General features: G+C 37.7%; 1 protein-coding gene and 1 long non-coding RNA gene across 3 annotated transcripts in view; one reads left to right on the top strand and one right to left on the bottom strand.

Moving 5' to 3' along the window:
- Positions 1-27,804, top strand: part of LOC106670705 (vascular endothelial growth factor receptor 1) — an 85,993-nt gene that overhangs the window by 23,760 nt on the left and 34,429 nt on the right. The window lies entirely within an intron of this gene.
- Positions 12,916-15,062, bottom strand: LOC112128069. Its single transcript, XR_002910848.1, has 3 exons — positions 14,313-15,062; positions 14,101-14,206; positions 12,916-14,025 (listed from the first exon to the last, which is right to left on the bottom strand). It is a non-coding gene; the product is annotated as an uncharacterized LOC112128069 (long non-coding RNA).

Consider the following 27,804-nt stretch of genomic DNA (forward strand, 5'->3'; position numbering starts at 1 on the left):
AGGTTGCAGAAGTGATATTCTGATCAACGGAGACATCATTGGATAAAATGTCTTTTGAAAAATGGCAAATCCGAGGGAAAATTCAAAAGTTGTGGTTGAGATGGGAGGTTGGTGTCCGAGTGGATCGAGGTCATGATAGCTCAAGTGGTAGAGCAGCGGCGTATCAAGCCGAAGATCGTGGGTTCGAATCCCGCTCGTGCCATTGACTTTTTTATCTCAACTGAAAACCTTAATTAATTGTCTTTAAATTGGCCTAATTTTGTGTCTTAGTACACGCATTTTCTATTTTAACATCCTTCATCCTTGCCGTTACCACTAACGGTTCTTCCCACTCACCCATCCATCCTGTCCTTGGACCCCAGACTTGGACGTACCAAGGGATAATACTATTTGACTCCTAACGAAAAATTAATCTTTAAATTAATCATCTTTATTCAAAGATCATCAGCCACAGCTCCTATTATAACCTCGCAATTGAAAAGTGTATAGACTGATCTTGGTCAAACTCAAGGAGAGGAATGTTTCTTTCCTAACCAAAACTCTTTAAACCAGTGCCTTCTATTCAGCATAGTTTAAAACAATTAATAAGAAGCGCCATAACATTAAAATCCTTTGTCCTACCTTGTCTCTACTATTGTTCTTCCCACTCACCCATCGATCCTGTTCTGGCAGAGGTCCTAATCCTTTTCTATATTTTCTGACATCAGACTTCTATGTGACAAGTGACATCTAATCATCCCAAAACTTCCCTGTTCACTCTGCTGACGATATTGTCCTTGCCGTTCGTTCCTTACAGTCTTACCTTACCGGCTTTGTTCCGTGGCTAAAGAGGTGGAGGATTAAGACGAAAAAACAGTAAATACACGGGCTCATTTCGAGGGAAGATGAAACTGTAACAAGCTATAACACACTTGTTGAACCAGCGTTGCCGTTTTTTAAATAATTTTTGTAATCACTTTCTAGGTGAAGGTTTTTTTAAACATGATAAGGGCAAACGTTCCATTTAGCCTGCTGATATGGACGACTTTTCTAAATACTCTTTTTTGCAGTATGGATAAACAAAGTGAACATGTTTAAATATTGTTACACACTGTTCATCAAAGTACAGGTCAAACTATGTCCTAAATTTTTATAAAACTATTTAAGAAAAAAAATATTTTAATATTGATGAAGATTTTCACAATGGTAACGCTATGTGTTGAATTTGATCCTGTGTTGAATCAATGTTGCAAAGCTAAAAAAAGCTTTCTGCCTAAGGGTATCAATCAAAATGAATAACCATACTTCCGAGTAGTTCTAAATTTGTAGACGTGCTTCTCCATTGTGTTCGTCGGATGTTAAACCGTTTTAAATCGCTGACGTTAACAGACGTCGCCTGGCATTTCCAGGCGTTTTAAAAATTCATATCCCATACGCCTTTTCCTTGGACAGACTTGGACTGCCAAATTTGTGTGCAGAATTCCACTTAAAAGACTTTCCAAATGAGTTAAGGGATGTAAAACCACGTTTGATAGGAAATACATACTTTCACTTTTTTGCTCTACCCTTTCTAGTCTGAGGAAAGATTTTTCATAAAATTTTATGACAAATTAAAAATGAACATAGTCACTTATTGGGTCTGTTTTCACTCGCGGGTTTGTTGAATTACCCAAACGCGTTCGGCATTGCTTCATCTTGAGCGAGGAACTCACAACAAACCCGTGAGTAAAGAACGACCTAATAACTGACATTATGCCGGTTCAGCATGAGTTCACCTACTCGCAGACCAAAACCCATTATCAACTCTAAAAATAAAAATCGTTCCTCGGAAAAATGCATAGGATCAAATCCCTTTTATGTCCCTATAAACAATACCCACATTAATAAAGAACTGGAATCGTTCGTTTTGCTCTTTTTCTTTATGTGTTAGAGCCTGGTGCAAAAAGTGGAAGAATGAGGAAAAATGTTGCCAGTGTCTTTCCTTCGATTGTACATCATCAGCAAGTGGCTACCGACTTCTACTCGGGTCAGATGCCCCTGACTATACCAAGACAGCTGGCTGATATGCCATCCTATGTAGGTTACAACATCATATACCAAAGTTGTAGGGACTTATCAGCCTTCTTCCTTTGGTGCCTTCAAAAGACCTCATTAAACGTTTCAATACCATCCTAGGTTTACATAGAATTCCTTCTCACCAATTCCACTTTGTTCCTAAGTCCTAGGATCCCTAGTTCCAGAGTTGTTGACATAATTTCCCCCACTCTAGAGAAAAAAGAGTATTGTTTGGATTAAACCCAAGCTTTTAACAGGATATGGAACTCAGGCATCATTTATAAACTTAATCGCTTCCTACCCACTCCTTATTAACTTACCTTGGAATTTTTTTAACTGACCTCTGCTTCACAGCGAGGGGCGGCAATGAATACTGAGATATCAGACTAATATGGGCCGGCGTCCCATAATATTTTTGGTACCATTCTTTATACTGCTGACTCACCAATTTCTCGATTGGTAAAGTCTTCTAACTCGAATTCTTACATGTAACCTCCAACATGCAAGAACACATTGCGCTTTCAAAGACATGCATAAAACGTAGAGGACAAGTATGAATGACGAAAATGTGTCAAGTGTACTTAGAACCGGAGACTACTTACAGAAAATTTGGACAACTACGAAACTAATAACTTTTGTCCGGTGTTTGAGTTTTTCTTTTACAACCCGAATGGCTTGATTTCTTCTGGTGATTATACTTATGGTGTGCCTGGTTGTGGTTCCAGTCCCATGAGTGAGAGCACTGCACCTTTTTTGCCCAGTCAGTCAGCTTATTTCCTTCTATACCTTTATGTCCCACATCGAAGTATTGATGGCTTTTTAGACTAGTTCGGAGCTAATAGTACACGAATTTAGCGCCTTTATAACTAACTGCTTGACTGTCCGCAAATATGTAAATTCTTACATTTTCTTCATCAACTCCTGAAGACAGACTTCTTGGAAGCTGAAACCGGTCCGAGGGGTTTTTCTAGGGTGTAATTCGGTCCCTACACCCCAACACCTCCCATCTTCCATCCATCTTCGATCCATCAGTGAGTCATATTTGGGTCACTTCCTGAAACGTTGGGCAGCCTTTCTTCCAAAGATCTCTTTTATCTATGGCCGTACGGAAGGGTCTGGCAAAGTTGAGTTTTTCTCTCATTTATAAGGTAGGTACGAGTATACCTGGAGAATAACTAGCTAAAGAGCCAACAACACATTAACAAGAACTGGATTCTTGGGTTTCTAAAGTACACAACAAATACTGTGTATGCCGGGCATGAGTCAAGCAAACAAACTCGCAGAAACAACCCAATTGGAGAAAGAGGAAATTCTACTCAACAGAAAAGAATAAATACACTACAAGTATATACGGGCATACTCCGGACTATTAACAGATGACCAATGTCAACTGGAGACAGAAAAAACAGAAAATATCCTGTGCAACTGACTTGCAACTATGTACTTAGAAAAGTCTATAGTACCTAGGAAAGCCGTTCCTGTGCTATATAGACCTAAAGCCATATCTCAGAAGAATTCTGTCTTTATTTAAAAAAATCTAGCACGAAAATTATCTTAGATCGGACACAGACGAAATTATAAATCCCTGCTACTCCAAAAGGAAAAACTGCCAAAACAAGAAAACACGCATAGTTATCGTTTTAACATTCATTGGGAAACACATTTAACGAACATACATGCTAGTAATATGTTGTTACAAACATGTGAGATCTAGAACTACACATTGATACTCAGAGATTTTCAAGGCATGTCTTACTTGTAATAGTTTGCTTTAGTAAATGAAATCTTTTAATTAAGTCCTTCGTGGGAAATTGTCAAAAATAAAAATACAGCCGATTTCCAAGGATGGAATAAAATAAGAATATAATTCAAGGTTTGATTGTTAAACCAAGAAAATAACTGAAACGGGTTTCAGACATTCGACTACTGTAGCCCTGCCCTTATTTTTTTCTACGAGGGTTCGCAACAGCAGAGGTTATATCAACCCTCGGGGTGCCGGCGTTTTTGAAAAAAAAGCCCATTTGTACGTATGTCGGTTTCGAATGCAGGGCCGCTGGATTCGAACCCGGGACCTTTACCTTACAGTGATGAGCGCCGTGTCAACGCCTCCTTGCCCCCCTGCCCTTATTTAAACCAACATAATATAATTGCAGCGTAGTAGTTTGTCGGCCTGGTCCCTCTTTTAGAGCCCATTTATACTGCTTGCAATGTAAAATGTCGCAAGAGTGGTAGCCGAAATTGCGAAAAGATTTTACAGAAGAGTTCCTGGACTTAATTTCACCACAACCATATTTTATTTATTGCGCCTTGTTTTACTGTTTACTTGGAGAGCAAGGTGCCTTCGCCACCCACATTAATTCTGATTTAGTCAAAAGATTTTATTATCTTCAATTCAGAGAATCCTTTAAGTCTACGTTTTGCCTTGTATTGTTATTAATTGTTGTAGTGTTCACATTGCAATGTGTTATAGGACAAATTTACCAAAAAGACATCGGTCATACTATATTAAATTGGAAATGTCCTTGGTCTGTAGGATTATGGTTAGGGACAGGTTAGTTTAGGTGGGTTAGGTTAGGAACGGTTACCATTTATTTATTTACGGATCGAAATCCAATATAAAAAGACATTTTGTACTAAAAAATATATATATTCAAAAAGAATAAGGACATTTATACATGGTAATAATATATAAAAATACAATTCAAAGAGTAAAAACTGACCAACAACAAAAATAAAAAGACCTAATTATTAAGTAAATTATGGCAAAGGAAACAAAATAAAGCTGAAAGACAATTGAAACTACATTATTTAGGTACATATTTAATGAAAATAATACTCTTTTTAGAAATATACTAAGACTAGAGTGCAAGATATTGGTGAACCAGGAAATGAAATAAATTGTAGTAAACTTTTAACAGTATGAAATATAAAAGCATTTAAAAAAATATAAATTGGTAAGAAAATTCAACTAGAGTGGGGTTGTAGGATATGGTTTTTCACAGATTGCACAGAACTTTTGAAGAAGTCAGTGCTATTGCAGATTCACTACTTTTCGTGGTCCGCTTGACCAATTAATATCTTTCAATTAATTATTGCTATTGCAGATGGTTTTTTTACGAGGGTTCGCAAACGCAGAGGTCGAACCCGGGACCTTCACCTTACAGTGATGCGCGCCGGGTCAACGCCTAAACAGTTGCGGCCACCGACGCTCCCTACAGATGTTGTTATTCTTGATCATTATTCGGTGTAGAGGAGTTAGAGCTTTGGAATTCAATATAAAATAGTTTGTGGGTTTTGAGAGAGTGCGAAGGGACGTGTAGCTGTAGCTGAGAGAGAAGAGAAGAACTATCAATGAGTTTGTTTAAAAATTTAAATACAAAAATGATATCAAAGTAATCCCTTCTTAGTGCTAGTACGAAAAGTTTAAATTCAGAGTTGATTCCAGGGTAGGCGGAGTTCGATTCGAATCGAAGATTGAGTTTGTAAGAAAGTTTTTTTAAAAATTTGTTTTGTACAGATTGAAGTAATTTTTGATAATGTAGATAGTATAGGTTCCAAACAGGTGTAGCGTATTCTAGTATGGGATGTACAAAAGCTTTATAAAAATGGACAAAACAGAGGATTTTTAAATTCATGTGTGTTCCGGATGATGAAACCTAGCATCTTCATAGATCTATTTTATATTGAAGAAATATGTTCTTTAAACTTGAGCTTTTGATCAAAAAGTACACCGAGATCCTTTACGACCTCAACTCGCGTTAAAAGAGCATCATGGAGAGTATAGAGATAAATAAAAGGTTGTTTCTTATGGGAGAATGTAATTGTGTAGCATTTGGAAACATTAAGAGCAAGTTTGTTATTAGAGCACCAGAATTTTGTAAATGAAAGCAATCAGAAGGAGAAGTAATTTTGGAATAGATTTTCAGATCGTCAGCAAATAATAAAAACTGAGCAGAAGGGAGAGCAAGATGGATATCATTAATACAAAATAAGAGAAACAAAACCGGTACGAGATGAGACCCTTGCGGGATTATTACATGTACCAATAATTCCTTCTTAATAGAACGATTCTATGTAACAACAAAAAATTCTGGCTATCTAGGGCGATGCTATTCCGGGGACCTGATATGTGGTTAAAAGGCATATATTAAGTCTTAGTAAGATTTGAAAGCCTTTGCCATTCACAGTAATTCTGGTGTAGTCAAAAGATCTTGAAGTCGTCAATTCAACGAATCCGTCAATGTTTTGATTGTGATGCTACTAATTTTGTACAGCGAAAGAGAGTATCAATAACTGGGGCATGAAACAATTCCTTAGGGAGTGGAATTNATATATATACTAATTTTGTAATGTTTATACTACAATGGGTCATAGGTCATCGGCCATATTTTATTAAAATGCATATTATTTTGGGTTAATATACAGTTTCTTTTGCTTTGGGCGTAATGAGTTAGGTTAGGTCAGAAATGGTTAGGGCAGGTATTTAGGGTTTAGGACAGGTTAGGTTAGGTTAACAAAGGCAAAGGTTAGTTTAGAAAATATCGAAATTGTAAAGAGAAAAAATAGTTTATATAATATTTAGTGTGATGAAGAGTGAAATTTTGAATGTACGTCAGCACATTGGATCGACGAACGTCTGACTGAAACGTAGAACGGGCAAAGGCCGACCAGGATGATCGGAGATGACGACTGCTGAGAAATTTTTAAAAATTGCCAAGTTTTTGAGTGCCAGTTTTAAAAATCACGGACTTCAATTTAATCTAGGATTAGCCTGCAGATCTAAGCGATTAATTAAAACATTACTTAAAAACTATTAGCTTTATGTAAGGGAAGAGTTGTGACACATAGTTGAAATTAATTCAAGGATTCAAGCCGGTGACGAGTGGAGAAATCCGAATTCGATCGCTTCCTTGGGCCATTGGGCGGTCGCGTTAAAAATTCAAAATCCATCTATACCCGAGAGTTAATGGGTTTTGACATTCCGTTCCACTTATGCCATACATCCTTATTGTTTTCATTTAAATATAACTAACATAAAATTCATCATTCGTTAATTTAACTGATGCACTCCACTGCATTGTGCTTGTGAAAGATGCGTCGGGATATCGTCGACCTCTTCGCCGAGTTTGAAACCGGTTCCTTAGTCAGGACTTCCTTTTATTTTTTTTCCAAATAAAGTCTCTGCCACTCGTCATTCAATAGCGATATATGGTTGGGGAACCTTTTAAATTTCCAGACGGCGCCCTTGACTTTGTTTTAGAGCATTGGCCTAATTGAACGAAGGATTGGAACTCAATCATGATCGAGTGGAAAAAAATCCACTTCCTCGAAAGCCCATATCGGGCTAATACTAATCATATGGTGATATCGGCCAAACAAGGAAGAGCTTTTTTGGAAAATATATGTGGATTTTATCCAATTGACATTAAAAAAAAAAAAAAGAAAGTTAAATAAATTTGCCTGATCTCCAGGCTCACTGTCGGTACCATCTTAACATTGTCAGATTGTAGTCGAACACAATGAAAGGTCTTTGACACTGCCAAACAATGGAAAGGAGCAAATGTTGAGACAAGGATTGTTTCGTTCATGAGGTTATAACGAACAGTTAAGATAATCCTAACCTTTATTTTCTGTATGGAGCAGTAAAAACTATTAATGTAAAATGTGATATTTTTCCGATTTTTTGCCTATCGTCCTCTATTCACAGGCTAAAAATCCACTGAGAATCCAGATCTCACTTGTTCGAGAGTCGAACTCGTTTATTCTGAGAGTAACTTTGAGAGAATTTTAAAATGTTATATGCAATATTGTAATTATAAAGATACCGTTTTACTTTTGCTGAGTGCTATCATGCTTGAGACAACCAACCTGGATACGACATCGAAAACATTATTTTTTCTTCTGCTTGAGACTTAAATACGTATTAAATTTATCAATTTATTTTAAAAAAACCACACCCAATGACTTGCAGTTAATTATACTTCTTCACAAGAGCTAGGGTCATGGTCAAAACAATTTAGTTGTTATTCGCATCGATATGATTTGGGGTGGTGACCATTTAAAAACAGGTTACGTTAGGTAGGGTTAGGGTTAAGGACAGGTTAGGTTAGGCAGGGTTAGTGTTAGGGATGGTTAGGTTAGGCTAGGGAGGGTTAAAGTCAGGGACAGATTTGGTTAGGTTAAAATTACTAAATTCATCGTACAACATTCCTTTTATTTCAGGCTGTATGTGGGGAGATGTTATTCTGGTGCCCAAGTATATGGTTGCAAGGTAAATGTTGTTGACATCGATATGATTTTGGGCTGGATACACAATTTTTTTTTGCGTGACCATTTTGGCGTCATCAATTCCGCCTTACCTGAGAGTAAACATAGGTTGGGTTAGTCCAGGTTAAGTAGGTTTAAGTAATATTACCGGAAGTAATAGGGGATTTAAAAACTTGTTTGGATTGGTGGGCCGAACGTCACGATAGCTCGATGGTAGTGCATCGGAGTATTTATCCACAAATCGTGGGTTCGCGTGTCGCCCGTGGCAGTAATCTTTCATCTCAACCTTCTTTGCATAAAATTAATGTACTAGAAAAATGTTAAGGTTAGGGGCGGGTTTGGTTAGTTTAGGTCGGGTTATCGTTGGAGTTATGGACGAGTTGAGGTTAGGTTAAGGTTATGGGATTTTGCGTTACCTGGGTAAGGTTAATTAAGCTTGGGGCGGTTTTGGTTAGGTTTGGTTAAACATGGTTAGGTTACATATCTATCATTAAATATTTTCCTGTGCGGTAGATTTACATTGCTTTTGGTCTATTAAAATTCGTTCTGTTTGCGATATTTATATATCAAAAAATTGATTTTGAGGACACCCGCCTCGTCTCTTCAGTCTCGTTTTCTTTTATCACAGAAATATATGGTTGGATTTATTAGACATCATAAAACCTGTAAATTCACTAAAATGGATAAATTTCTTGGGACTTTGGACAACTTTTCGTGGTTTGTGAGAGAAGAATCACCAAAATAGTTTTTCTTAATTCTTTGTTGTGTTCTCTTGTAGTGATCATATTAGATTCAATTGAATACCTTTCAGTAGGATTGTGTTAAAAAATGTAGTAGAACGAATTCCCGGGCTGGTGAATTCTTTTGCCCGACGACGCTTGGCCGAACAGGCCAAGATTGTACAATAATGGAAATGGTACAAAAAGACAAACAAGAAACCCCACTTCCACCACCCGATGAAGTCGTTAACCCGCAACCCGTCTCACTTCGGACAGTATTTGGCCAGAAAAGCGAACGATCAGAAAAAAATGATTATCAGTTTGAATAGAAACCCTTTTCCTTCCTTGTTCTCTTGCATAGTTCCAACTAGCAGTGCTAACGGTAATTTTTCACAGCAGCCTATGGCCATGGTCAAAACAATTTAAACTCTAATGACATCGATATGGTTTTTGGTTGGGTACACAATTTTTTGTGACCATTTTCGCGTCATCGATTTCGCGTTATGGGTTGGGTAGTTCAGGTTAAGTAAGTTTAAGTAATATTACCGGAAATAATAGAGGATTTAAAAACTTGTTTGGGTTGGTGAGCCGAACGTCATGATAGCTCGATGATAGGGCATCGGAGTATTTATCCGAAAATTGTGGGCTCTTGTCGCTCGTGGCATTAATCTTTCATCTCAACCTTCTTTGCATAAAATTAGTATACTGTAAAAATGTTAGGGTTGGGGGCGGGCTTGGTTAATTTAGAAATAGTCAGGATAGATTAAGTAGGGTTAGGGTTTGGGACAGCTTAGGTTAGGTAGAGTAAGGGTTTGAGACTGGTGTAGGTTTTATGGCTAGGGAGAGGTTAGGTTAGGTAGGGTTACTACTGTTTTCTTCTTAATCGAGTGATTCCCTTTACTTACAAATTGCACTAATTTCAGGTTACAGCGATGTTATTCTGGTGTCTAGTATGTGGTTACAAGGCATATATTGTACATAAGTAAGATTTGAAACCCTTTGCCGTTGTCATTAATTCTGAACAAAAGATCTTGAAGTTTTCAATTCAAAGAATCCTTTAAGTCTGTTTTGTTCTGTATTGATACTAATATTTTGTAATGTTTGTACTACAATGTGTCGTACGACAAATTTACAGTCATCGGTCAGACTTTATTAAAATGAATAAATTAAATGACAAAAACCGAAGAAACATTACAAATTGGACAAATTTTTTAAGCGTGACTAGCCAAAAGAAAGCTGGAGGATAAAAGGAAATAGGCGACCCATTTTCTTAACAGTTGAAGTTAAGAAAGAGCATAGAACTATTAACAAATTTAAACAATTAATGTTTAATTAATATGGATATGTTTTTGAGTCTGGATACACAATTTGTTTTTGAGTGATCATTCATTTCGTCAAGCTGTAGCAACAGTGGAGATTACATAATCAGAAGTTGAGTAAAAATTAACGGGAAAACTGTTAAATAATTCAGATATCATTTGATCAGGCGAACCGGGTTTTGTTTTACAAGCCGTGATGATTTTGTCGCTGCATTTATTTTCGTGATAATCTCTAAAGTTCTTATCTAAAGTTTCTTATCTTTCCGCTATACAAGGGGAAACGATTAGGATGTGGCATCCTGTTAACTGTTTTTTTTTGTTGTTGTGAAATTTAAATATTGCGTAAGATTAAAAATATTTTCCTCTGTACATTTTTAGCCTGGCTTAGTATTAGCGTGCAAGACAGTCTTGTAACGGTATCCCATCTTGAAATGCCAAACGTGTGCCGAAGATCCTTCGTGTCACGTCTCTTTCTCTACTTCAGCTTCTATTACCAGGACTTGTATTTTGTTGTTTTATTTTCAACGGACACCTCCTCCTCGTCCATCGAACCTTAATTGAAAAGCTGTAGGCTGTCGATGTGGGTGAGAATGGATGGTACTAGGGTATTTTCTTCCCACAGGTCTGCAGTGGAATATACTAATTTCTATGTTTTGGTCTTTTATTTAAACCTGAATATACTTTAATGCCTTTTTTACGAAACACCATTCATTAAACCGACCCCATCTGATCGAACTGGCCGATTTCTTTTTAAAACAAGCTCATGGCGTTCATGGTAAACATTTCAATTTGAAAATGCGTGTTCTAAGCCTATTATTATTTTTTGAAAACCATGTCACTTCAATTTTTCCACACATGGTTGGGATAGGTTAGGTTAAGGTTAGGGTTGGGTTAGGTTAGGATTGGAATGATTACGGTTAGAGTTAGGTAGTTTAGGTAAATTAAAGTGTTTTGAACTTACAGGATCAATAGATATATTATTATTACTATAATTATTTTAAAACTATTTTAGTGTAATTTTTCAAACGTGTTTCTTAGCCATCTGTTGTTTCATAATTTGTTGAAGTCGTGAGAGGAGCGGCCAAGAATGAGGTAGTTTAGAAAAACACCTTTTTCATTTTCTTTGTCGACGTTTCGTGTTGTACAATGATGCCTTACAACTGCCTTAAAAACATAATCAACAGAATCATAAACCAGCACTACATAAAACAACATCCCCCACAGTATACATCATCCAACCAGTCATACAAAGACCAACCAATATACATGTCCATTCCATTCGTCCATACATTGTCACATAAATTAAGTAAAATCCTCTCCTCAGAACAGCTTTTAAACACCCATAAAACAGTACTTACACTTTTTTCCAAAGTCAAAGACCCAACACCAACAGCCTACAAATCCGATGTAATTTTTAAAATTAATTGTATGAATTGTCCAGCAACACACATTGGAATTACATCGCAATATCTGGAATGGAGATGTTTGAGCATTGAACCTTAGGTGATTGAGCCTGTGCGGCCTTTCGTGAGTTTGTCCTGTTTTTGCCTTCTGGGTCTGGTCAAAGAGGAGGTTCCTTTGTGTTTTAAGAGTTGATTACTTCGCCATTTGAAATTATTCAGAGTCACTGTCTAGTTTTTTGTTTGTTTTGTAATGTGTATGAATATTTATTACATTTTTTGACATTGTCTCCCAGGTCTTTCCAATGCGTTTGTCGCTCTGGTTATCCCGTATCCTGTCGTTGTTCTGTTTGAAAAAGGATTCTCCTGTGTTGGCCGTTTTCAATGAGATTTTAATACGTAATTTGTTAAATAGATCAGTCAGGTTGCATGTCTCTTCCTGTGTATGTAAATGCGGTCTCAATGGTTAAATTCAACAACTAGCGGATTACACAGCCAGGCTCATTCAACAGATGACAATAACGTGAAAATAAAGATTTTTACTTTGTGTCTTGTTTTTCTTCCCTTTGTTACAACTATGCCGAACCGGCATGGGGTCACTTATGACAATGTTGAATTCCTGAGACGCGTTTCGGTATTGGATAATTGTACTACTGTCCTCGGGAGCAGTTCCTCCCTGATGATGGCGCAACGCCGAAACTTACTTGTATGATTAACTCAACAAACCTGCGAGTGAAAACGGACCAAATAACTGATGTTATGCTGGTTCATCATGGGTTCACCGACTCGCTGACCAATTCTATGTATAATATCAAACCTGTAATCGATTGATGGTTTACATTTTGAAGTTAACTCCTGCACTCGGTGGATGTCGCGGACGAGAGGTCAAACCTCCTTACAACACATTTTATGTATTATTACCAATTAAATTCCCAAGGGCAACTTGCCAATGTGTGACAAATGGACTAATTTGCGGCTAAATAACGTCTTAAAGAATTTTTTTTATTTAAGGTATTGGTCGAAATGAAAAAGTCAATGTCACGAGCGGGATTCGAAGCCGAAGGTCGTGGGTTCGAACCCCGTTCGTGACATTAACTTTTTCATTACCAATACCTTACATAGAAAGATTAATTAATTGAAAGAAGTTACTTGGACCACGAAATATAATAGTCTTAAGGAATGTTCATCACACGAACATTGAAGCTCTTCAGCTGTTATTTGTTCCGCCGTTCACAACATCACCAGGGATGGACAATTTTAAAAATCTCAGCCTGAATGGAATCGAGCCGTTATTGATCTCCTATGTCAGTTGTTCAGGTACTTTACCGACATAACTTGAGTCCCGAAACGTGACTGGTCGCACGCTCGATCGGCATGTTTATTAATAGACTGCTTTAGATGGGCGAATGTAGTCACAATATTCAGAAAGCTCGTATCGGACATGATAATTGTTTTACTCACGATAAACAGGACAAGGGCAACCGATCGAGTCCAACTTCCGGAACGCAATTAATACCGCCCACCAAGATTTCTTTTCAGCCTGAATGATTCAAAGCGAGAACAATTCGGGTGGTCCCTCCTGGATGGCCCTTGACTTCTGGCATGTGATGACGCTAATTATATGTTTAGAAGTGAGATTTCTTCCTGAGGGATATGAACTCGAAGCTTCCTCCGATCTTTTCGGCTTCTCCACATAACGTCCGATTTATTTTTCTCTGCATTCCTATTTATTATTTATGGTTCTAAATGAATCACTTTCGGCTCTTATGACACTAATTATACGTTTTAGAGGTATGTGTGATTTCTTATTGAGGGTGGTGATGAACTTGAAACATAGTCGTTTTCGATCATTTCGTCTGTTTTGATCTGTCAAACGCGTTTTGACCCCATCATCAGTGGTGGTTTAATTGTTTTGTGTTTACTCCGTTCTAGACGAATGGAGTGGGTCGGTTTTACGTTCGTCGTCGTTTATGACGAAGTCCGGATTTTTGTTTTGTCAGCCTGTCATTTTGATAATCGATTCTCTTCCGTTTTAAGTGGTTTAAATGATGTATGTAAATTGCAGAATTGTGCTTGTGTATTTCTAGTTTTTCAAGGATTCTCTTTCGTGTCATGGAGTACTTTCATGTTTATCTATATTTTTGAAAGACCGTGGTGGTTTTTCTTAAGTTGAAACCTCACTCTACCTTCCATCTTACATAAGTACAAAATGTTGCTTTTGAGAGTGCCAACAGACTCCTGAGATACAAGGAAAGCCAGATCTAAGGACGAGCCAGCACCAAATTCCTGGTTGAATTAAAATAAATGAGATGGCCATAACGGTATCTGACTAAATGAGATAAAAACTCAAATTTGACATACCTTTCGAAAAGGTCATCTATAATAAAAACTTTTGGAAGAAAGGTAGCCCCAAGTTTCATGAAGGGGCGCTAACATGGTTGTTACGGCCAATACGGAAAAATGTGAACTGAAAATAAAGAAAGAGTAAATGAAAATAAATGAAAAGTAATTGTGGGGAATTGACTTATGGAGGAAAGCGAAGAAAGAAAAAAAATCGCATGCGGGGCACTCACCTTCTGGCTACTGCTCGACAGCGCTGGGCTGGATGTTGGAGTTCATGCCCGAATCCGCACCCGCTCCTGCTGGTAAATCGTCCTTGAAGCCAGGGACAAGTGTCGAGGGATGATGACGTTAGAAATCCCAAGAGTCGAGAGAAAGAGAAAAAACGATACGGAGATATTGGCGTGGTCAAGACCTGAATGCCTACTAGCGAGCCTGCGGCCCTTCTCCTGCCCCAATAAATGCCCGGCCCAAAGGTCGTCCCGGCCAAAACAGAGATAGGCCATAATCACAAACCCTCGAAAGCCATAATAATTATGAAAATGTAAATTATAATTTTCCTGGTAAACAATGGTATACAGATGGATCGAAGAACAGGGAGTAGGCTTCGGGGTAAAAGGGCCGAACAGTATACTAGTAAAGGTCTAGTAAAGACTAAACCCAAGAATATTCCAACCTGAGGCCCATGAAATACAACTCTGTGCACAGGAGGTAAAGAGACATATGTAACGGGCACAGGTTTACTCTCATACAGTAAGGCAGCTATAAAAGCACTATAAATGAGTATTCTTTCAATTCTGAACTTATCTGGGAGTGCTTAAATTGACTAATGACTCTAGGAAAACACAGCAATGAGATGCCAGACATGAAGGTACAGAAGGAAATGAACAGCCTGATCAACTAGGCAAAAAACGAGCAGCCCTTTCAGGTATAGGACCAGAACCTCAACTAAGTGTCCAACTTAACTAATGTGGTTAAGTTGGAACTGGAAAAATAGCTTGAAAAAGAAAAACTCAAACACTGGACACGACCAAGTATGAGGCAAGCTAAATATAAATCTCTCAAAAAGGAAGGCGGAGGAACTGTTTTTAATTAATTTAATTTGTCACTTAACGCTTGTTTGGGGATTACAAGCGTCAGACTGCTATGTAGGTGTAGCCTTAAGTAGGTGACTTGAATGGAAGTCGATATCACTTTGTTGTTGGTTTGTGGACCTTGTGGATTGTTTTTCTGTCTTGTCCTCCACTTTTGGATCCCATCTTCGATAAGCTCAAGGCGTTCAAGGATGTTGGAGGTAGCTTGAACAGTATTCGAGTTAGTGGACAAAATCGTACAAATATCGTCCGCGTAGGTGGTGATGATGTATTGGAGTGTGCAGGTAGGTCAGCACTATAGATTATATAAAGGATGGACTAAAAATAAATAAATGTCACGCGTCTGTGCTTCAAAATAATCAGAACAGAAAATAGTGATGAATAAATGCCATAAATAATTTTAACGATAGTTTTAACTATTAAATAGATCATTTTAAGTAAACAACCTTCTAGAATAAACGGATGTAAAAATCGTGAAATAAAAGAACAAATCGTTCGTTCGTTTTTAATCGCAAAACGCAGCCGACGAGAAAGTGATTCAAACGGAGATTATTTCCAGAATGGTCTATTGTTTAAAATATCAATGAGGCGCCAAAATTGGCTTTATCACCAGTTTCGTTTATATAGTTGAATAACGGTTAAAAATAACGTCGAGAACAATTATTAAAACTTAGGAGGACTGATAAAACTAACAGGTATCGTTGTTCTTCACTCCTTGTTTATTATTGATTAAACATAAAGATAATTTTTTTTTAAACATGCCAAGTCTTCCAAATGTTTACGCCATTCAAATAAATATTTATCAAAGTCCGAATGTTTGTTAGTTTCGCAAATATTTTGATTCGGAAGAATTTGAGTCAGTATTTATCGAGAACGTTCGGATGGAAACCCCCAATGAACTGACAGTAATCTATATGCTCGGGGCATTTAACAGACCAGAGGGGATGGATCAAATAGCTTTCTAACCATTTTTCCTCCTAGTTCACATAAATTGTCGAACGACAAAATCGAACTATAATATGTAAAATGGACACTTTGATATCTTTAAAAAAATTAACATTTTCAATCGAACAGAGCGGTAAAGGGTTCCTCCTCAAGATAAAGTCACTCCTGACAGGATTCAAAACCAGGCCCGTCGTAATAAGAATGACTTTCTACTGGCCCGTGAGTCATTTCCACGGCCCGTGCTGAAAGCCGGGGAATCATGTTTTTCAGTGGAATTTCGCCGTTTCATTAGCGCATGTATTTTGAAATAAAATGGTGAAAGAAACGTAGGGAATAATGTGATCCGGAGCGAAGAAGTAGCGAATGAAAAGAGAGTTAAAGATAGATAGAGGAAGTATGTGGGCTTTGTGTACGTGAATAGATAGGGGAGAGAGGAAAAGAGATAAAACGAAAGAGAGAGAAAGAGATAGATAGAAAGAGAGAGAGATAGAGTGAGAGAGAGAGAGAGAGAGAGAGCGAGAACGAAAGCAAAAGCAAAAGATATAGAAAGAAACACAGTTAATGAGATGGAGTGAGAGCAAAAGAAAGGGAAAGATTCCGAGTTAATGAAATGGAGTGAAAGAGAGTGAGAGGGTGAGGGAGAGAGAGAAACAGAGAAAGAGGGAGCAAATGAANGAGAGAGAGAGAAAGCAATAGATATAGAAAGAAACAGAGTTAATGAGATAGAGTGAGGGCAAAGGAAAGAGAAAGATTCAGAGTTAATGAAATTGAGTGAAAGAGAGAGACAGAGAGAGAAACAGAGAAAGAGAGGAAAAGAAACAGTTAATTCAATTACAGTCAACTTAATTACGTTACAGTCAATTCGTTTTAGTCGATTTCACGTAAGACTTTTGTCCAAGAAAAGTTATCGTATACCATTCGCTGGAGGAATTGGAGTGCCATATAAATAGATAGGTGGGAGAGTTTACGAGTAAGAGTGAAAACAATGTATTTTGATTTTTGATTGTTTACCTTCATTCTCCACTGTCGAAGCCAGGGTTCAAAGTTTATATTTAGTCTGTAAAAAAAGGCAGAAATAAAAGTCAGAACAATCGTCATGGAAGAAGGCAGAGAAGGAAGTTGTGTTTAGATAAGATGAACTCCTCCGCACGAGCCACCCCTTTTTCAGCCGACAACTAGATTATGCCGACCTATCATTATGCCTAAGACTAGTCGACCGAATTCAACTTTATTGCATACACACAACCTGCTCCTTTGCGGTTTTAATGAAACTATTCATTATTTATATCTCGGACAATTACAAAGTTTAGAACAAGAAGCAGCCTTTGTTTATGTCGATTTTATGGAGGGACGGGCGTAGCCAAATTTATTTTTTTTTTACATTGCGTGGTTCTTTTCAAAGTTGTAAGAATATTGGCTGTAACGATGCAAAATAGTTGCAGCCTCTACCTAGGCGAGGTTACACGAGAAAGTTGCTAATGGTTTCAACGCGTATTGAACTGGAAATTTCGGCTTAGAAGACTTCCTTTTACCGTTAGCGGTGATTAAATTCTAATCATCAGTTGTGATGAATCGCTGAACGAGGCCTTTGGACACATTTGGTAATGTTTCCTCGGAACGACATTTGGGCCAGGCTCTATTTTGTCTGACAGAAATTTGACGTCAGCAATTTTATCTTGAAACGTAATGCAAAACACGCGTTTTTAAACCTAAGGAAAAATTTGTGTGTTACAATAATTGAGTTTAAAAGAAAAAGACAACCGAACCAAAATTAAACCAGGGCATCCAATGATGCTAAACTATTTATATTATGTTGTTTAGAAGTAGTTCACGGGTTAGCAATATAGTTTCTAGCCATTATAGTACTGATTTAATTCCTAATACAGTCCTATAGATCCACAATTTTAGTTGAATAATAATATAATAATAATGAATAATTTAATTGTTTCTTACTCATAGTATTGAACTATTCCACAATTCATCATAGTCATCACTTAGAAAAAAATCCTCATAAGGTCATACAGCCAAGCATCCATCAAAGCATTAGCATGTAGAAAGATCACATCAAAAATAGTCAGTGAATGCATCCAAAATCTCCAAAACCTGAGGAGACCTGATGATATTTTGAGTGCCAAGACACTAAAGAATTTGGGGTACCGAAAATGTAGATAAACTGGCCAGAGGAGGAATTGCAAGACCTATGGGCTCCGAACCTATACTTTGGATGACAAAAACAAACACAGAATGAATCCCAAAAAGACAAAAGAAGAAGTGGATAAACTCTAGGGGCACTAGTAACAGTAAACGTATGATAAAACAACCTTCGCCAAGACTGGTAAAATCACTACTACAGTTAAAGAGGACAAAACTCGAGGATATATGACTACCGGTCACTGGCATAATATCACTATTACATGGGTATATTCAGTGATAGCCCTGTAATGAGGAGAAAGAAACAGCAATTGGATACAAAGAAAACCAAGGAAAGGTAAATTTGCAGCAACAGTCAAGGACCGAGTAGTTCTTAAAAGATTAAGTCGATTGCTCCGAATTAAGGAACTAGGAAAAGTAAAATAAGTCTGAAAGCTGCAGGGCTTGGGGAACCCCCACTTCTCTAATCATAATCATCTTCATCATGTTACTGCAGTTGCCATAATGTAATACTATAGGCCACTGCAATCAAACTGCAGTCCATTCACCGTAATGCACCATAGAAGTCATAGCCAGTCTGTCGCCTAGTCCAGTATTGAGCTAGTTTATAATTAAATGCTAGTTAGAGGTTGTTCCAAAACTATTCACTCTACTTCTATACATACGACTACACCTTCAACTATAGACAATACAAAACGTACAGTACCATCAGAATAAATCAAGTTGGTTCAAAGCAGTCCAATTCAAGTGATACCTACTATAGCCAACTTTATTCCAATGCTAGTCTTTATAATGTAATACTATAGTGCCATAACTATTATATTTTGAATATTGTGAAATTATAGTCACTGTAATGCAATGCTATTGTCACCATAGGCCAATATCATAGACAATGGAGTCCAATACAAGGATGACTTCTCCAGTCAATAACTCCATTAGTATAAACCGGTCACTTCTTGGACAGCTGGACTACAGCTTCATTGGGTTTGAGGGCGAAAATCCCCCTCCCTATCAGCTTCATGAAAGTCGGTCGGCGAATATACCCCCTTGCATTATGTCAGAATCACCTCCCCTCCAGCTTCATGGAGTTATGAATATGACACCATAGACCAATATCATTGTGTTGTCCATCTGTGGTTAACAAGTTATCCACTTGGTGCCACCAGTGCTTCACAATAATCACGGTGTGCAGCCAATGAGCTTCAACAGCTCTGTATATGAGCAGGTGCTCAAGTGCTTATTTCAGACTCGTCGACGAAGTCACAACTCTCACTACTGGAGCAAGCCGGCAACACGAGCTACAGCAACAAGGGTATTCGCAGCATTATATCTCAGCCGACTGGTAGCTTACTGCACAAGTCCCTTCACTCGCTACCGAGTCTACACTCTCCCGCAGATGAACGTATGATCGCATCGGTCCAAAGCTCCGATCATCGGCTCGAATCGAATACCAGCCCTTTTCAGGACCACCAAAACCCTCGGCCACTAAACAATAGTAAATAGAGTCCAATGGTACTATAGTCACTGTAATATTCTACAGACATTATAAGGCCAATAGTAGAGATCAATACTTAATCAACATACAAAACAAATTGAAATTATGGTTTTTCCGGTTGTATTTGTAGCTAGAAATGAGTACCTTATTAACAAAAATATCGAACCAAATTGGAAAAGTTTAGCCGTCTAGGTTGACTATGGTATCGGCCAATTGCCCTACTTATCTAACTTGGCGATGAACGTCTTCGACCTTGTCCGAAGGGCTCAAAATCTAAGGCGATTTTTTAAAGGTTTCTTGTATCTTAATACTTACCAACAACGGTGAAGACTTCTTCATCACCCATACTTAAGGTTGACAAATGAGTCGCTTTTTTGAAAGAAACCCGCGAAAACATCACGGTTCAAACATCAATTCCGGCCAATTTCTCGCCCGTTAATCGTTTTGTCTTCGTTTCATCGAAAGGAATCAAAAGAGAATCGTCCTTGTCGAAACTGGAAACGGCCTGGAGTTTGTCACCTAATGCGTCCGGTTTTAATTGGATTCAATCTCGTTGGGCCTAACACGAGTTTTGGTCCTACGGGCGGGCTCTCGCCTTTTTTCGCCCTCGTCCACTTTTCTTCTCAATTGACAAGAAATGCTTACAAGGTTTCTAACCAATTAATGCTAATTGCTTTCAATTGGAAAATGTAAAGAAATGCATTATGTCCAACTTACCGAATTGGCTTAGATGTGTGGACTTATGCTCATTCTGCTCATACACTTCTGGCGGCAAATTGATACCATTCGTGTATAGTAATATTAATATATAATGGGAAAAAAACTTTTTAAAACAACACAACCAAAATCCCACTAATAAAATGATGAATTTTCAATGTGCAATGTACACCTAACAAACATTTAGCGCGTAATATTTAAAAAAAATCAGTAGTCAATGATCCATACTATCTTTAGATCACTTGCAAATCAAAATATTAATAATTTTTTATAAATGTATAAACTTTTGCGATCTTAGCCTGGAGCTCGGTCGAAATTTGGGTATAATTGCACGTAAAGAAGACGCCCATCTTGTACAATTAAACGCCACCCAGCCAACGTTGTATTTCAGCTTTTATTAGTTAATTGTTAGTTGAAAGACTTCAGGTTGATTGTGCATTTCCCGTAGGTGAAAAGTCTTGTAGATAAAAATAATCTTTTTTTTTTACTTTTCCGAAATCATAGGTAGATTAGTTTATGTAGGAGCCGGCCTCTTGACAACCTTGCACCGGGACCAATATTGGTCTGTTGCACATTTCCATTTTTTATCTGGAGCTCCTTGTTGAGCTTAAGGCTTTTTACCAGACCCCAAAGCTTTTTCAACGGCTCCCGCGTGCATCCTTCAGGCTTTTCCTCTCCCAGGATTAGGAATCTCAACCTACGCCTTCGTACCAACAGAGGAAGTGTTCCGCTATTTCTTCTTCTTCTTGGCAATATCTGCACAGCCTTGTTTCTGTTTGAAATCACTGGTAACTATGGTCTTTCTTTCAGCGTGACCTAAAAGACAGTTGTACAATTGACTCCTTTATTTTCTAACCCGGGAAAGTTACTTTTAAGGTAGTTGAGCACTTTCCGGATTACTCTTAGTATTGCTTTTCCCAATGTGCCGTTTCCGAGTTAATGATTTGCATTCACATTGGTCATCCGATGTCTCTACGCTTCAGTGACAGATGTGGCAGGTTTCAGTATCAGCTTTTCCATTTTCAGGAAGAACAGGATGCACCCTGATCCATGCAAAGTCAACGTGAGCTTCTTTCTTTGCAATTTCATCTCCTATTCGCGAAACACCGCAAGAATAGGATGCATGCTGATCTATGCAAAGTCAACGGCAGTTCCTTCCCCATCCCGCAGTTAAAAAAAATTTTCTGTAAGCCTTCGACCTGATTACGTTCATTGCTCTGACGAGTGCGCACCTATTTTTTGGATGGCCTTCATTTATGTATTATCTATTCAGATCGAGTGAATTTGTCCCTGCGTACTTTTTTGGGATCAAATGAGCACCCTTTTCCCCTCGTGTAGTTTTGTAATAAATGAAGTAGCATGTGTATAAATCTGGTAAATATTCTGTATTTTCCTTACATTTTCGGATCCATTCAGCGCAGTTACAACAGCGACAAAATTCAGGCAGAAAAAAATTATACCTCCATTTGTAATGCTGTGTTTGACAAATTTCAAAAAAGTGCTGGCCTTATCAAGGTTTATTTGTTCATTGTCAGTAAATATTTGTGATAAAAGTCGTAAACATCCAAATTCTCATAACCCTTTTTTCTTATGTCTTAATTCATGTTTTTTCTTTCTAGTTAAATAATTTGAAAAATTGAACATGATGATGACGATGCTAGAATGTGGGGATTCGGTATTCCCCAAGGACTGCGACCTTTTGGCTTCTTGTTCCTTTACAAGTTCTCAATCCTTTCCAGTACCAGTATATTTACAAATGATAATAAAAATCCCCGTAATATCAGACAGTCAAGCGTCAAAATATTGGCACGTAAAAAAAATTAAACGTGGGGAAAAAATAACAACCAATATCTTGGGTGTCAGGATGCAGAGGAATTCTGGGTAGTGTAAAAGCAGCCAAACTTGCCATAGGAAGATCTGGAAGCCTATACGCCTTGAACCTATACTTAGGATAACAAGGAAAAATACAGAATCCTCCATCTCAAAACTAAAGGAGAAGTGGGCGAACACTAAAGGTACTCAGACAGAATAAACTCATGATTAAAGAACCATCAAAGAACTTACAAACACACTAGGGTAAAACTCAGGAGAGTGATAGGACTTCCGGGCACTGCCATCTGAGAAAACACCAACATGGATTTATTCAATGATGACCCTATTTGTTGATTATTATCCAATGGGAATTAAGAAATTGCCACTCATACTATCTTCGAATGCGAAGCGACCGCTCAATAGAGACATACCTAGGATGCCAAGAAGCACTGACAGTCAATGACTCAATACCTTTTGTGCTGCTCTCCCGTTTCATGTGCCATCAGAACATGAAACTTTTTCTGGAAACTTTTTTTTCTACCAGAGAACTGGCCTGAATCTATGAGGAGAATGTGAGGGAGCAATATCTTACAGGACCCAAAACAATCCAAGAATATCTTTGGGAAATTCGAAAGTAAAGAAATTCTAGAATAAATCAAAAGAAGCGCGTAGAGAAAAAAGTTTTCATCTCAACTGAAAACCTTAATTAATTGTAATGATTTAATTGGTCAAGCGGACCACGAAATTAGTGAATGTAGAGAAAAAAGTTTAGCAGGTTTGACGGGGTACCCTAGGCATTGGGAGGCGGCAGCATACAGGGTGTCCTTCTTAGATGGACTGGCTGAATTTTTTTTGAACCAATGACGCTATAAAAAAAAAGTATTTAATGATTATTTATACATCGTGAGATGCGCTCTGGTGTGAATCACACCGGCTGAATTTCTCTTGAACCAATTGAAGGCGACGACACATCTACACAGAAAACATACTCTTTGAGCCCTGAAGATGATCTCAATAAAGATCGAAACTTTGACACGATAAAGAAAATGTTTTTCTAAACCTACATCACTCCAGACCGCACGTCACGATCTCTATCTAAATAATCATTAAATATTATTTTTTTATAGCGTCATTGGTTCAGGAAAAATTCCGCCGGTCCATCTAAAAAGAACAACCTGAATGCTCCCAGCGCCTAGAGTATCCCGTCAAACATGCTACACTTTTTTTCTCTACGCGCTTCTTTTGATTTATTTTAGAATTTCTTTACTTTCGAATCCCACAAGGAGATTCTTGGATTGTTTTGGGTCCTGTAAGGTATTGCTCCCTCACATTCTCCTTATATATTCAGGCCGGTTCTCTGGTAGAACTGAGCGTGAGGCACCCTGTATAATTTTTCTCCAAAAAAAGGTAAGCATTTGAAACTAGATTAAAAAGTTTAAATACGTATATGTAGTATTAGTGACCGTTAATTAATGATTATTTAGAGATCGGGAGATGCAGTCTGGTGTGATATAGGTTTAGAAAAACATTTTCTTTATCGTGCGAACGTTTCGACCTTTATTGAGATCATCTTCAGGGGTCAAAGTGTGTGTTTTCTGTGTAGATGTGTCATTGTTGGATGTCGTGTGAAATTGAGAGAGTTGCATCTCCGATCTCTAAATAATCATAATTAACGGTCACTAAATACTACACATACGTATTTAATATTTTTTAGTCTAGTTTCAAATGTTTACATTTTTTAGGGGAAAAATTATACAGTGTACCTCACGCTCAGTTCAAGTTCAAAATTTCAAATACGACCCTACAAATCCTGACACATCATTTTAAACGATTTTCTACGCTGAAAACATGGTTGCAATCGGTTTTTAAATTGGTCAAAAAATGACAAAGTTAAAACGCATTTCGTTTGTTTCGTTGTTAATTCCAATAATTTGCTTCGCACTAAAGTAAATATTAATTGCCTTTATTGTTGACATTGTCTTTGTTTGTCATTATGAGAACAAATCTGAATTCCTGGAAGTAAATAAATTTGACAGTAGAACGTATTCGTTACGTTTATTATTCCATTCAAAATGAACCGAAGAACATCGCGTTGATATGTAAGACTGCTTTATTAATAGTCGTGGTATTGCGCGTCGTGCTGTCCAGTTATACTCCCAGAAATATCCTGATCGCCCAAGAGTAAACCACAAAACTTTTATTCGTGTCGCTCCCAATGTGGGGAGATGCGGATCAGTTGGTGTTCCATCACCAAGAAACTGGTAGTGTAATTTGACGAGGAGTTGAATATTTTGCTGGACGTTCGCGAAAATCCAAACTCCTCTACCCGGAACGTTGGAAGGGTTTTAGGTTTTTCAAAAAAATAAAATTAGAGATGTACTCCGGACTTACAATTTTAAGCTGTATACCTTTCATCTAGTCCAGGGACTTCGGGGACTCTGATTCAGGCGTCTGACGTTCCTTGGACAAATGTCGATTTGAAAGACGTTCTTCCATACATCCTATGGACCGATGAATACAAGTTCACCTCTAATGGCGAACTAAACCGTTGGAATTTTCGAATCGAAGAGGAAAATCCGATAATTTCGTACTCTTGTGAACAACAGGTGGTTCACAGTACCAACTTTTGGTGTGACTATTCGGAAATAAATTAATTGGGCATCATTTCTACGAAAGAATTTAAATTATACTCAGTTCCTCAATTTTTTGAGATCTACACTATTAGATTATTTTCCTCTGCAACAACGACAGACAACGATTCTCCAGCTTGATGGATGCCCTGCACATAGCTCTTTGCAGAGGTTATTTGAATCGTCACTTCCGGGATAGGTAGATAAGGCCTTATGGTCCGATTTGTGGGTCTCCGCGGTCACCCGATTTAAACTCCACTTGGCTATTTTCTGTGGGTCCATGTAAAAAAACAGTCTATGCCAATCATAACCCAGTAACCTCTGTTGAAAAACTGCGGCAAAGGATAGAAAATGCTTGTCAGTTCATCTACTCTGACTCTATCTTTCTGAGCACCGGTGAAGAGTGGTTGAGGAGAGCAAATGTTTGCATCTTTACGCAAGGCAGGCAGTTCAAACATGAAATGTGATTAATAAATAGCAAGCCAAATGACTTTTTAAAAAAACTTTTGTCATTTTTTGATTGCAAAAAAGATTGCACCACTGTCTTCAGCGTAAAAAATGTTTTAAAATGATGTGTCAAGATGTAAAGCGTCGTATTTGTAACTTTGAAGTTGAACTGGGCCTGAGGTACCGTGTGTAATTATTCTCCAAAAAAAGGTAAACATTTGAAACTAGGCTAAAAATATTAAAAGAGTATTTTTTGGTTTTTTTGATAGCCTCATGGTTCAGGAGAAATTCAGCAGGGCCATCTAATAAGGACACCCTATAAGGGTGGAGTTATAAGAAACATGGCAAAAACGAGAGAAAATTCAAAAGGTGGGGTTGAGATGGGAAGTTAGTGTCCGAATGGATCGCAGTCACGATAGCTCAAGTGGTACAGCAGCATCGTATCTAGCCGAAGGTCGTGGGTTCGAATCCCGCTCGTGACAGTGATTTTTTTATCTCGACTAAAAACCTTAATTAATTGAAAGTTATAAGAAACTTTAATCTATCACTCAATCAAATTCGTTATAATAAAACATGAAAATAATACAATATAAGATGGGAAAGAGGTTTGGATAGAAAAATGAAGCTAATCTTCTGACGAAAAAGGGATCTAAAGTGAAAACCGGTGGATGTATAAAATAAAATATACCAAGATGAGAAACTGAAAGCACAAGAATCATAATAATGATCACATTAATTTGCATGAATCAAAGACAATAAAATAGCTCACAATTTTAGCTCCATGACTGATTTAATTGGTTTATTTTTTCTAGAAATGCTATGAATAATATTTTCAATTGCCTTAATCATCTGGATAAACTTTCCTATAAAATGCACTGACAGGCGAAAAATTCCACTCAATTGATTTTTTTCATTTTCTCGATAAAAGAAAATTCTGCCCTTAATTTGTCTCATTGTTTTTACCAATAAACATTTGTTTATGCTGTGTTTTAAATTGGGAATATCAATTAGAGATAAACACACTTAATCCTTAATTCAAAACAAGGATAAAGGATTTTTCAATGTTTACTTTTTATTGAAAATGTTTATTCAGTCTTATTTGAATTCTGAAGCAATAAACTGTATAGTTTTCATCTTTGTATTTTTAATTTCAATTTTTAAACTTAAAAATGCCATTTAGTGCTGAGGATGTTGCGTGAGGTGTGGCATTTATTGATGATGGACGTTCCATCAGGTATGCGGCTATTGCCATCGGAGTTCCCAACGAAAAACTGCGAAACGCCGTTAGACGTTTTCCAGAAACTGGGTCCTACACAGAAGGCTCGGTTCTGGGCACCCTAGGGTAACAGAACCACAGGATGACCGTTTCTTTGTGAATTTTTGCGAAACCGGCACCTTACTGTTATTCGAGCGATTCATCAGCTCCAGGAAGTTCGAGGTGTCCAAATTTCTGAAGGCACTGCTCGAAGAAGATTAAGTCAGTATGGACTGATGGCTTTTCGCGCCGTGAGAGGACCAGAATTGACAAGAACTCACAGTTACACGGCTCGCTTTGCTCGAGAACACAACCATTGGTCTTTGGACGATTGGTCTGATGTACTTTTTACAGATGAGTGTAGATTTGCTGTACGATTTCCATTTGGGCGTGAACGAGTGTACAGAAGACGAAATGAAAGGTACGAAGCTTGTAATTTTTCCCAGAGCCAACCTTTTCAACGCGGCTCAGTGATGGTGAGGGCGGGAATTTCAATGGAGAGTTGCACAGAGTTGGTTTGACGGCCACATGTGGATGAAATTTTGGAACATCATGGGTGGCCTATCCTCGATGAAATCAGTGCCAATCCTGTTCAAAATCACGATAATGCCCGTCCATATGTCTGTCGCATAATACAAACATACCTTCAACAGCATGACATCAGGGTCTTAGCCTGGCCAGCCCGTTCTCCAGACTTGAACCCCATCAACATTTATGGGATAACCTCAAAAGACGAATAAGAGCACGTTCATCACTTCTTGATACACTCCATGATCTTGAAAGGTCTCTTCCTGAAGAATGGGCTAACCTACAGCAAAGTGTCAACAGACTGGTAGAAAGTAGGCCGAGGCGTCTTCGAGATGTAATTAAGCCAAGAGGAGGAAATACGCGATATTGAAATGTTAATTAAAAATATAAAACAAATTTTATCTGTCCATCTTTTTTTATTGTATTTTTTTCATTTCCTTAGCAATTTACATTTCTGTAAAACTTTTTTTAAGACAAAGACTCAATTATTAAACGTTAAAAACGTGAAACTTCGATTAATATATAAAAATATATATTACAAGTGGGTGGAATTTTTTGGCTGTCAGTGTACATTTAATTATTGAATTTTCAAGTAGTCCAAATGTTTTCCGGCGAATTTTATTGTTGTAGAAGACGGTCTTGGCAGGACTT

The sequence above is a fragment of the Cimex lectularius genome, unplaced genomic scaffold, assembly GCF_000648675.2.
Source record: "Cimex lectularius strain Harlan isolate CLEC.00 unplaced genomic scaffold, Clec_2.1 scaffold458, whole genome shotgun sequence".
Lineage (NCBI taxonomy): Eukaryota > Metazoa > Arthropoda > Insecta > Hemiptera > Cimicidae > Cimex > Cimex lectularius.